The following is a 12,504-nucleotide window of genomic DNA, read 5'->3' as shown; positions in this document are numbered from 1 at the left end:
CGAAAAAATGGAGGAATGAAGAATGTAAGAACCGAATGAATGGATGAAGAACTAAATGAATGGGTAGAAAAATTAATGAATTAAAGATAAACTGAATGAATGAGTGACTTAATGTGAGAACAAACGAATAAATGGATAGAATTTATTAATTAATGAGCGAATGAATACATGAATAAATGAATGAATTAATGAACAAATGAATTATGAATGCAATGAATGAAAGGCCGAATGAATGAATGGAACGACTGAATTAATAGATGGATGAATGAATACGTGAATGGGTGAAGAAATTAATTACCGAATGAATTGAGGACCGATTGAATGAGTGAATGAAGAAACGAATTAATGAATAAATGTATAATCTAATGAATGAAGGGCCAAATGACCGAGTTACTATGTGAATAAATGGATGAATGAATGAAAGAATGAAATACTGAATGGACTGATTGGCTGAATAGATCGATTAATGCATGAATGAATGAATAACCTGAGAATGAATTAATGGACTGATATGTGACTGATGGAATGAATGAATGAATGAATGAATGAATTAATTAATTAATTAATCGTTAAATAAGCGAGAGCATAAATGACAAAGAAGAATGAATGAATGAGGAAGAGGGTAAATGAGTGGTGGGTGATTTTTTGAGTGAGAGTGGGTGAGTGCATGAGTGCGTGAACAAGTGAGAATGAATGGATGAATTGATGAATATGTGAATGAATAAATTAGTGTGAATGAGTTAGATTTCATGATTTTCTTAGTTAGTGGATGAATGACCATGAGAGTAGACGAATGTATGGCAACTATATTAAATTTGAATTAGAAGAGCAATTCAAAACACTCGCAGACGACCCACTTCTTTCCTTCACAAACTAACAGCCCACGATCAATCTCGTATGTGAATAATAGGCCTATATCTGGATCGTCCCGAGGTTAAGTGAATCCATGTCCAACGCTTCCATATCAGCGTGTGTTCACTGAATCTGAGGAAAACTAAATTTCCTACGTGAAATTTCTTTGACATTGCAACCTTCCCGTTTTCCAAAATAGGATATTTTGATTATGCAGAGCACAAATAGGAGAGATAAAATATACCATTTCTTATACAAGAACTGGAGCCTAGGTTTGTCCTTGGTTGCTATTTGATGGCACTTGTCTTTCGTCCCCCTTTCTTCGCAGAGAGAAATGGCTGCACATCACTATGCCTGTGTCGCCACTTGGTTGGTTTCGAGGAGGAAGAAAAAAGCATGGAAACTAATATAACTTGTTTAAAGTAACATGGCCCAGAGGAGGAGTTGTCTGCTCCGCTTGCATATACCTTGCGCATTTTTTTTAGCCCTTGGGTACGGGAAGGCACAGTGATGGTATGCAGAGGATTGAGTTGCTGCGCTTATACTAGAAGTAATCCCCATATCTCCCATCTTGCAGAGTTTTCATCTTTCTCTCCCTCTCCCACACATTCTCTTGATTTTCTCATTCTCTCCTTTCTTTCGCGCTTTCATTCTGAGAGAACATTTTCTTAGCTGCGAAAATGTGAGCTTCCAGCCCTCGCCTACTAAGATAAGAAAATTACTTGGTACAGTATAGTCCTTGGAGTATGAAATGAAGAACATTTCAAATATTTCTTTTTTAAAATTGCTGAAGTAACACGTGCTATCAGATTCATTTTCCGCACATGGCTACCCGAATGAAACTAATTTCATAAAATGCTGTTAATCCATATTAAATGAATCAAAATACTTAGATCTTTAAAACGAAATTGCTGGCACAATATTTCTTAATTCTTTCGTTTACTTATAAACGAGATCTGTATCGTTACTTACGATGTATTTACAGAAAATTAATTTTAGACTTTAATTAAGTGAAGGAAAAATTAAACTACGCAACACTACGCTTAAAGTTTCTGTACCATGCTACGGAATTACTTCTGATCTCATACTTGAGGAGGAAAAGAAATTTGTTTACTACAGCTTAATATACTAATTTTCTTACATCTCAAAGTCTGGCTTTCGGGTTTATTAATACTCACAAAACAACAGCTTCAAATCTGATATAATACACTTGAGGGCCACCGGCTTATCTCAGGCTGTAGGCGCATTTGCCTGCTGACCCAACGCTGCCCTCGGACGTGAATTCAGTTCAGAGTTTGGGCTGACTATATGGTTGGGTTCTATTCCAGGTATTCCGGAACTGTAAGGCGAATATCAGGTAATTACGCAGCGAAACAAGATACTCTTTGAATGAATTAATGAACGAATGAATGAATGAATGAATGAATGAATGAATGAATGAGGAAGGAGAGATTGGAGAAGAAACTTTAAAAGGCACGCGAAAACGCGTCCTTGCAAGGGAGTTCGGGGTCGAGAGAAACTGAATATGTGAGCTCCAACCCTGTTGGCCATTTATCTCACTCCGTGTTTCGCTGCTCCACTGAAAGAGCTCTAGAAAATTTTGAAGGGGAAATGTCAAAAGTGGACGTAACCTAGTAGCTATAATATAGAGAGAAGGGAGGAAGCGGGGGAGAAGCATGACGGCAGGATCGGAAGTAGAAACGCCGGAAGGTGTAAGTCTGATCATTGAAAGGTAATGTATCCTTTCGCAGTGACGATGGAGTCGAGTAAACTCGCTTATGTAACAGAGGTAATATTCGAAAATTAAGCCAACATCTTAGGAAGAAACTCCCATACACTTTCGCACTAAAAGCTTTTAATAGAAAAAGGAGCATCATCTGCGGACATCTGAAGAAAGAACCAAGGAAGAAACTAGTGAAGAGCTTTGTGTGGAGTGTGGTGTAGTATGGGGGCAGAAACATGGACATTGCGATGAAATGAAGAGAAGAGATTAGAAGTATTTAAAATGTGGATATGATGAAGAATGAAACGTGTGAAATGGACAGAATAAGAAATGAAGCTGTGCTAAAAAGAGTCAGTAAAGAAAGAATGATGCTGACACTGATCAGGAAGAGAGAAAGGAATTGGTTGGTCATTGGCTGAGAAGGAACTGCCTGCTGAGTGATCTGGAAGGAATGGTGAACGCGAGAAGAGTTCGGGGCAGAAGGAGATATCAGACGATAGGCGACATTTTAATGTATGGATCATATGCAGAGACTAATAATAATAAGAGGAGGACAGAAAATAGGAAAGATTGGAGAATTCTGGGATTACAGTGAAAGACCTGCTCTTGGGCAGAAAGCTATGAATTATTTAATATATCAATCAATCACTAATTCCACTGACTATAGCCTAGATAACTGCATCAACAACCTAACCGATTAAGAGAAATTAGATGTGAAAACTGTCACACATCTAATCGGCCGTAGAAACTAGAAGTGTAGCTTACAGGCTGCTTTTTATAGTTCGTCACATTAAGTTCTGTAGTTCCTTACTTACAAATGGCTTTTAAGGTACCCGGAGGTTCATTGCCGCCCTCATATAAGCCCGCCATCGATCCCTATCCTGTGCAAGATTAATCCAGTCTCTATCATCATATCCCACCTCCCTCAAATCTATTTTAATATTATCCTCCCATCTACGTCTCGGTCCCCCAAAGGTCTTTTTCCCTCCGGCATCCCAACTAGCACTCTATAAGCATTCCTAGATTCGCCCATACGTGCTACATGCCCTGCCCATCTCAAACGTCTGGATTTAATGTTCCTAATTATGTCAGGTGAAGAATACAATGCGTGCAGTTCTGCTTTGTATAACTTTCTCCGTTCTCCTGTAATTTCATCCTTCTTAGCCCGAAATACTTTCCTAAAAACCTTATTCTCAAACACCCTAATCTCTGTTCCTCTGTACATCTATCTTGAATCTATATTGCAAATCTATCAAAGAAAATAGGTCTATATGCAATCAAGACGAAGACATGGTAGTCGAAAGAAAAATAAAGTAGGTAAACGTGCGAATACTAAATGAGGTAGTACAGAAAGTGAGTAGCTTCAAATACTTGGGATGTAGGCCTACTATAAACAGTAACATAAGCTGCTGCCAGGAAGTCAAAAGGAGAATAGCAATGGCAAAGGAAGCTTTTAATAGAACAAGGAGCATCTTCTGCGGACCTCTGGAGAAATAACTAAGGAAGAGACCAGTGAAGTGCTTTGTGTAGAGTGTGGCATCATATGGAGCATAAACATGGCAATTACGACGAAGTGAAGAGAAGAGACTAGAAACATTTGAAATGTGGATATGCAGAAGAATGGAGCGTGTGAAATGGATAGACAAAATAAGAAATGAAGCTGTGCTAGAAAGAGGAAGGAAAGAATTATGCTGAAACTGATCAGGAAGAAAAAAAGAAATGGTTGGTTCATTGGCTGAGAAGAATGATTTGGAAAAGGAATAATGAATGCGAGAAGAGTTCTGGCAAAAGAAAATATCAGATGATAGGCGACATTAATAAATATATATATATATATATATATATATATATATATATATATATATATATATATATATATTTATGGATCATATGCGGAGACTACTGTAAGAGGAGGGCAGAAAATTGGAAAGATTTGAAAATGCTGGGTTCGCAGTGAAAGACCTGTCATTTGGCAGAACACTATGTGCAGTAGTGGCAAAAAAACCGGACCGACCCTTGTAGTTGATTTCAGAGCCTTGTTCACAGTGACAGCACGATAGACTGGTAACTAGGACTTTAGTGATTCGAATCCTGCCTGGGAAGGAAACATTTTTTTGTTCCTTATTCAAATTTATTCCCTATACTTTTCGATTGCAGCTATATTTTACTACTTAATTACCTTATTATTCCCAGAACATGAATTTTACCAGCTTATTTTCTAATGGCTTTCGAAATGGGCTACGTCAGCAGTCGAAACTACAACAATTTCAATAGATTACTCCCTATCTTGTGAATGAGGGCGTGGCATGCGCAGTGGCTCATTTCGGGGACTTTGATTATTCCGTCGGTCCAGTTTTTTTGCCACTACTGTACAGTATGTAGGCTATATATGTATACTCTTTTGGTAGACCTTGTATAACGCTCAATCAAGGACCTTATTTGAAAATTTTCTCAGCTAAATATTAAGACCCTCCTCCTAAGATAGCCCATTGACAACGACAATGTGTCAACACCTGTAGAGTAACGGTCAGCGCGTCTGGTAGCGAAACCAGGTGACCCGGGTTCGAATCCCGGCCGGGACAAGTTACCTGATTGAGGTTTTGCGGGGTTTTCCCTCAACCCAATACGAGGAAATGCGGGGTAACTTTCGGTGCTGGACCCCGGACTCATTTCATCGGCATTATTACTTTCATTTCATTCAGACGCTAAATAACCTGAGATGTTGATGCATCGTCGTAAAGTAACCCAATAAAAAAAACAACGACAATGTGTACGAAGAACTCAAATCCATTACTACAACATTAAGGGTCATTACTATTTAATACGAGAAAAATTCGTACCGGCACCGGGAATCGAACCCAGGACCTCTCAGCTCTGCACGCTGAGCGCTCTTTCCAACTGAGCTATGCCGGGCCACGATCCACTGCGCCGGCCGAACCCCTCTCGTAATGCTTTTTACGGCCTTACTACCTGCATTTGAGACGATACACGTCGTATATGCAGGAGCGCATATTTAAATGACTTTGTGGCCATATTCAACATCAGTTTGTGACGACTGCTAACAGTTAATACATCACATATTCATTTTTGTATGAGGTCTCGCCCACCTCATTGAATATTACCAATATGTACGAATTTTTCTCGTATTAAATAGTAATAATACATATTGGCTACTTCTTGGTAGTCGTGTAATATTCAATGAGGTGGGCGAGATCTCATACAAAAATGAATATGTATTAAGGGTCATATTCATAGACATTCTTAGCGCGGGCTTCCGGTGGATGATCAGCGAACTAACTTCTTTCATATTCATAAACCAGTGTTAGCGATATATGATATGATATGAATCCTCTACAAGTAATCAGTCGATAGCCGGGGCTAGTTTAGCACGCTCGTAGCGCGGGATAGCGAAATGTCTATGCATATCACCCTAGAAGTTCCCATACCAAAACTGGCAATGACTAATAACTTGTGATCCCGAAGCATTAAATACTACCTTAATTGTTGTTCTTCGGGTGGATATTAGTAAATTCCAATTAGAAGAATGCCAAATACAAATAATGGCATATGATACGCCGAAACAGCAAACGAATGGAATATGGGGAGAAGATCTATAATTTTTTGACGTGACGAGACTTGAGCCATGTTGTAATATAAGCCCAGTGGTTGCATCTGGCTCACGTAGGCTCAGTTCTGTACAAACTCTGCAGAATATTGCCAATTCTTTTTCTTTAGCTGAAACAATGCAACGGACCTCATGTTGTAGGTAATGCTTCTCTCTTTGCTTTTCTTGTCTTCTCTCCTGCCTCTTATTTTCTACTTTAGCAACAAATTGAGAGTTTCTGCCTCTCCCTGTTCTTCCTTCTCGGTTTTCATTTCACCTTACTCCCCACACAAAGTATCTGATTACGTTTAATCCAAAGATTGTACCAATAAAGCTTTGCTTACAATGTAAGCGACACAGGTTGCAGACTTGCCCCTACAATTCTCTATATGTTACACATGTATACAAAGCCACCAAGTTTACATTGCAGTTGTCGGAGCGGGGTGAGAGAGCTGACAATGATGTTTCAGGAAGAAAGAAACAAAGTCGCAAACACGTTCTCATATGTTGTTCGTAGGGCGATGTGAATGGTAGCTCCTATACCGGACACGAACTAAACCTCAGTTCTAGCTGTCAATAGGCTATAGTAAGGCACTGTTTTTCAAACTGCGCTGCGCCTCTTTCTCCGCCAGAGGTTTTGGATAAATGAGCCGTTCAGAGCAGAAGTGGTGTAAGTCAAAATTGTGTAATGAGGTTTAAAGTAAAAATTCTGTACAATAGAGCGCAAAGTAGGAATTAATATGTTCTTCGTGCTATCCACTGACTACTAATAGTTTAAATAAATTGATTATTATTTGCTACTTTGCGGTGTATTTTACAGAATGTTCACTTTGACCCACATTACCCATTTTTGACTTACACCACTTTTGCTCTCAACGGCTCAAATGACATACGAGCTAGGCGCAATGGTATTTCAATAATGTCTTCGAAGTTTCAGTTTATTTCCTTTCAGAATTCAAGCTTTTACAAATTTATTACACAGAGAAACCCATTTAGTATTATTCTGGTTTAGATAATTAAAAGAATTACATTAAATTTTCATTCTCTTGTTCTCCTTTTGCAAGTCCTTCACACCTCTACACCTATCTACCTTGCCTCCCTTTTCAGTTACCTGTCATCATATCATAATCTCTTCACACGCACGCAAAATAGCCGCATACTAGCCATACGAACACATAAGATATCATCGTATTCATCATCATACACAATCTCGCTCTCGCGCTTGTGGAATACCCTTCCCAGTGACATCAGAGACTGTCAGAATTTAGTACCGTTCAAAAGCAAACTTATTAAGCATTTTCTTACTGCGTAGAGTACGTATAATTTTTACTTAATTAATAAAAAAAAAATGTTTCTCTCTTCTTAACTTTTACAATAAACTGTCTAGCTTTTATTAATCAGTTAATCTTTTAGTACTTTGATTTTTATTCTATTTGTGAATTTAATATTAATTTTAATTATAATTGTAATTGTATTCTTAATATTGTAGTCTTAATTCCCTGGTAGAGGGGAAGAGAAGGCCTGATGGCCTTATCTCTACCAGGTTAAATACATAAATAAATAAATAAAATACACGGTGAAAAATAAAAGCTATTGGGGCCTACTCCTATTTCTTTTGAAAGTAATAATACCAGTGCGGTAAATGAAAAGTAAAAACTAGCGAAAGAAGTTTTTCTCATAATTAAGATGTTTGCTTAAGTGTCATGATAAGCTAGTTATATCAGAGTCAGGAGATAAATTACAGAGAGCAGCTCATCATTTTAGAAAATATAGGTAGACTATATGAATTACAATTTCAGGATCTACAATATTAAGTCTAAAAAATGGCATTTTCAGGAGCAGACCGTCGAAGATGTAAAGTCATCATCATTGTTAAAATAATAGACCACATTTCGTCAATAGAGACGAGAATTCCATGCAAATGCATGTTTTTATAGGAACATAGGACATAGCTCAAACTTAGTAGTTATCCATTTCATTACATTCCGGTTCCAAAAATGTGTACTTTTTCCGTGGATATTTGCATGTTTTGGCCTTTTTGAGGATAAAAACATGCATAATGCATATTTAAGCAATTTTTAGCTTAATCATGCATATAATTATATTCAATTTAAATGCATGTTATAATGGTTTTGAATGCAGCCCCTGATAATTAGGAAAACATGGTAACTGCCAGAACTTAGCCTGTCAATAGATTCTCTTTGTCAGCTTAAGGAAAAAATGAAGCCTTTTTTCTAGTAATTTTGCCATATCTTGCGTTCAGGGGCAAACCTTTGTAATTGATTAGGATATTTAACGTTGTTAATATGTTTCAATTATTTAAGGAAAACATGTTAGGAGCAGAAGACTGATATATTTCCATAGCTGGAATTAAGATGAAAGTAATGTATATATTTATTTCATTTCATATATTGTATTGCATAGATCTTACATTAGCATTGAAAGTTTAAGATGTGGAACAAGTAAAAAATTTTACAAGATAACAATTTTTGGCGAGTTGAAGTGAGATGAGGCCGAGAACTCGCCATAGACCACCCGGCATCCGCCCCACGGCTGGGGAAAACCTCGTAAAAACCAACCAGGCAATCATACCAAACAGGGATCCAACCCAAGCCCGAGCAGAGCTCCGGATCAGCAGGCCAGCGTGTCTGCCGACTGAGCTACGTTGGTGCCTCTACAAAAAATATTTTATACAGTACATAGCAATCAGATTATTAAATTTATAAACTTACGCAATTATTCATCAGTTGACCTATAAAATACAATATACAGCAAGTAAGTTAATTCAAGCATAAACAATTCATCGGTTGAGTTATACAGATTACTATTCAATTTAAAGCATATACAATTCAGTTATGTAAGTTAATAGAGGGTACCTACATTGGTAATCACCGTGTCTTATGACATTTCCACAAATTTTATTTTTCATTTCTTTACAAAATATTCGATATTTAAAGCATTCATCTCATTTTTATTTCATTGATAAAATTGTAACTTTATTTGGTTGATGTTTCCGCACTTCAGCGGTTGCCTTTAATATTCCTTCCTCTCGATAGATGGGAGCACACTCAGCTTGTTGCGATAATTTTTTGACAGATGGCCGGCCTGTCACGGAAGATGAGATGATGACAACGAAGTGGTGTTACGCATTATACAGTAGAATTAGAAAGGAAGCGGATCATGACTCTTGTATTATTTGGTACTGTCCCAGAATTCTGTTGGGGAGTCTTGCAAAACTACGAAAAATCAAGTGAGGATAACCGGCCCCTGGAATCGAACACTACCCTCCCGATTACAAGGCGGACGTGTATAAAGTTCGTCTTCTTCTTCTTCTTCTTCTTCTTCTTCTTCTTTCATTGGGATCAAATCCTGCTGGTTTTCAATTGGCGCCGCTATTCCCCGAGGCAGGTGACCAGCTTTCCAGCCATCTTTTCGGAGGTCGTCCCAACGGTCTGGTGGTATCAGGTTTTTCCTTCATGGCGATTTTAGGTAGACGATCATTTTGCATCCTCAAAGTATGATCTCTCCATTCTTTTCTTCTCTTTTTAACCCACTTAGTAACATCTTGTATTCCACATTTGTTTCGGATTTCTTCATTTGTTTTCCTGTCATATAGACTATAACCTGAAATACTTCGTAATAAGTTATTCGCATTTCTACTGTTGTCAGGAACCAAAGTATTTCATAAGCACAGCTCTGAGCCATGGTACCTACTTTGGTCCAAGGTTATGCAATAAAATAATTGATAAATATCCAAATTTGGAAAATTTTAGTATCAGAAATTTAAAAAATAGCGTTAGGAATTTAATTTTTGAAGAATATATATTGATTTAATATGTATATGTATTTGTATGACTTAAATTGTTAAAATTGAAATTGAAGAAATTATTACAAAAACAACCCTTGTCAAAATTGCTACTTTTCAGGAGAACAATAAAAATAAATAGAACACATGTCAGCCGTTTCCATACAACTGGTGTTTATCCTTGTGGTTATTGCACCTGACATGTGTCATTTTTGGAGTCTATAAACATTTGAAATAATAGCAAATATGTCCTTCACTCAATTTCAATAAAAATGACTAGGGCTGTTTTTGTAATAATGTCTTCAATTGTATTTTTAAATTTAATTTATTCCTGTATTTTTTTTCTTGACCCAGTTTGTGTCAAATAATTACCTTTGTTTGTGTTTATCTTTGTGTTTAGATATCTCCCTGAGCACGAGTTTTTACTACTTCAGGGAAGAACTAAGATTGTATTTTTGTACATGTTATTTTACTAACAACAAAAAACAATAAACAATTTGTTGAGTCCTATTTGTTTCTGCCCTTGTTTCTGTAGCATATGCTAGTATCTGTCTCATGTTTTATATATCCTAATTTTACTTTCAACATTCATATTTTTATTTCTCCAAATTATGTCCTTCAAGAAACCCGATATAATTGATGCTTTTGTTGCTTGTTCCTTTACTTCTTCTATTAAACTTTTCTTACTTGTGATTTTTGATCCAAGGTAATTAAAGGTCATTACTTGTTCTATACTTTTGTTATATACAGCCAGTTTACATCTAAGTAGTTGTTTTGAGATTGTTAGTGATTTTTTTTTTTTTTTTTGAGATTATCATATTGAATCGTTGAGCTGTTATTTCGAAATGTATAAAGTTGTAACTTACAATTTCAAATTCAGTATAAGTTACCAGTGTCTAGTTTATGATTGTGTTGCACATTTTGACTTCTATAATTTTATAATTATTAGTCGACCTGGTTGGGGAGTTGGTATAGCGCTGGCCTTCTATGCCCAAGGTTGCGGGCTCGATCCCGGGCCAGATTGACGGCATTTAAATGTGCTTAAATGCGACAGGCCCATGTCAGTAGATTTACTGGCATGTAAAAGAACTCTGCGGAACAAAATTCCGGCACATCCGGCGACGCTGATATAACCTCTGCAGTTGCGAGCGTCGTTAAATAAACCATAACTTTTATAATTATTACATAGTTACGTACTGCTACAACACAAAATGAACTTATACTTTTTATATTGTCATGATTTTAATGTATTTGTTATATAGTCATATTTTAACATTCCGTAGTAGAAGAAGCTGCAGTTAACATTCACCTATCGCCAAGTGAGCGATTTATTATCATCTAGCGAAGAAACTATTTGACTGTTTATCCGTTGTCAGCATTAGAAACCTGCGGTAGTTACATTTACTCTCCTGCAGTAAATTTATTCATAGCATGGATGTCATTTTTAACAGTTACGTGCTATGTTTAATTATGATTCCCTACGAAGGTAAAATTTACAAGCTAATATTTGTACGTCCATATATTCACACTTACAATCTTGATTTGTTACTGACGCAACTTACATACGAATGAGGTAAAATTAGTGACGGGCAAGTGCCTTAGTGAGAGATTTTGAATATGAAACATGAATTAGGAAATAAAGAAAGACATAGTGATTGTAAATCACACGAATTACTTGAACTTTAAATCGTTATTGTGAACAAGAAAAATGTGCTACTACTGTATTTTATTTGATCTGACGAAACAATACAATGTGTTATTGTTTTTTGAAGAGATGAACGTGATATTCCTTTCTTCTTTTCCTTTTTCTTCTCCAGTTTTTCCATTCGCCGTTTTCTTATCTTCGCTTTCATTTGTATTTGCATTTGATTTGTATTCTCATAGTTACGAAACAAGATGTATGAATTCTTTAAGATTGTTTGAACCAAAATGCAACACTGTTACAGTATTTAATCATAGTAGTAATTTAGGCCCAAGAATATATAACAAATTTATATTTAAATATCCTAATCTTGTCAATTCTAATAGTTCTAGTATTAAATTTAAACAGTTATGTATGGATTTTATAAAAATTGAAAAATTGTAAATTTAAATTTATAATTGCACAGTAGACATAAGACAAATTGTATTATATAATTATTAATTTCAATTCAGGAATCCTCCCCTGAGCACGAGTTCTACTCTTTCAGGGGCGAGCTAAAGTTTTTCTGTATATATTATACTTTATGTTACAATTATTAGCAAAATAATTAACAAATTTATTTATTTATTTGTTTCTTTTTTATGAATAATTGGACTGACTTAATTGACTGATCAGTAGGGAACGAAGTCGGGACACCAAAGCATTGTCTGAAGGCGGCAACAAGTTTAAGGAATACTAGCTATAGGATGACATTACTTGTTTACTTTACTGATGTACAATAGTGGCAAAAAAAAACGGACCGATCCTTGTAGCTGATACAAAAGAATCCTGTGCTGTATATTGTATCAAACTATGGTAATTTCAATGTGAATAGTGAA

The 12,504-nt window shown here is 36.3% G+C and overlaps 1 non-coding gene across 1 annotated transcript; it reads right to left on the bottom strand.

Annotated features, from left to right (window-relative positions):
• Positions 1-5,412: 5,412 nt before the first annotated feature.
• TRNAC-GCA (transfer RNA cysteine (anticodon GCA)) lies at positions 5,413-5,489 on the bottom strand. The gene has a single exon. It is a non-coding gene; the product is annotated as a tRNA-Cys (tRNA).
• Between the last annotated feature and the right edge of the window lie 7,015 nt (positions 5,490-12,504).

The sequence above is a fragment of the Periplaneta americana genome, chromosome 2, assembly GCF_040183065.1.
Source record: "Periplaneta americana isolate PAMFEO1 chromosome 2, P.americana_PAMFEO1_priV1, whole genome shotgun sequence".
Lineage (NCBI taxonomy): Eukaryota > Metazoa > Arthropoda > Insecta > Blattodea > Blattidae > Periplaneta > Periplaneta americana.
Note: the sequence above shows the minus strand (reverse complement) of the source record. Positions and strands in the feature narration are given on the sequence as shown.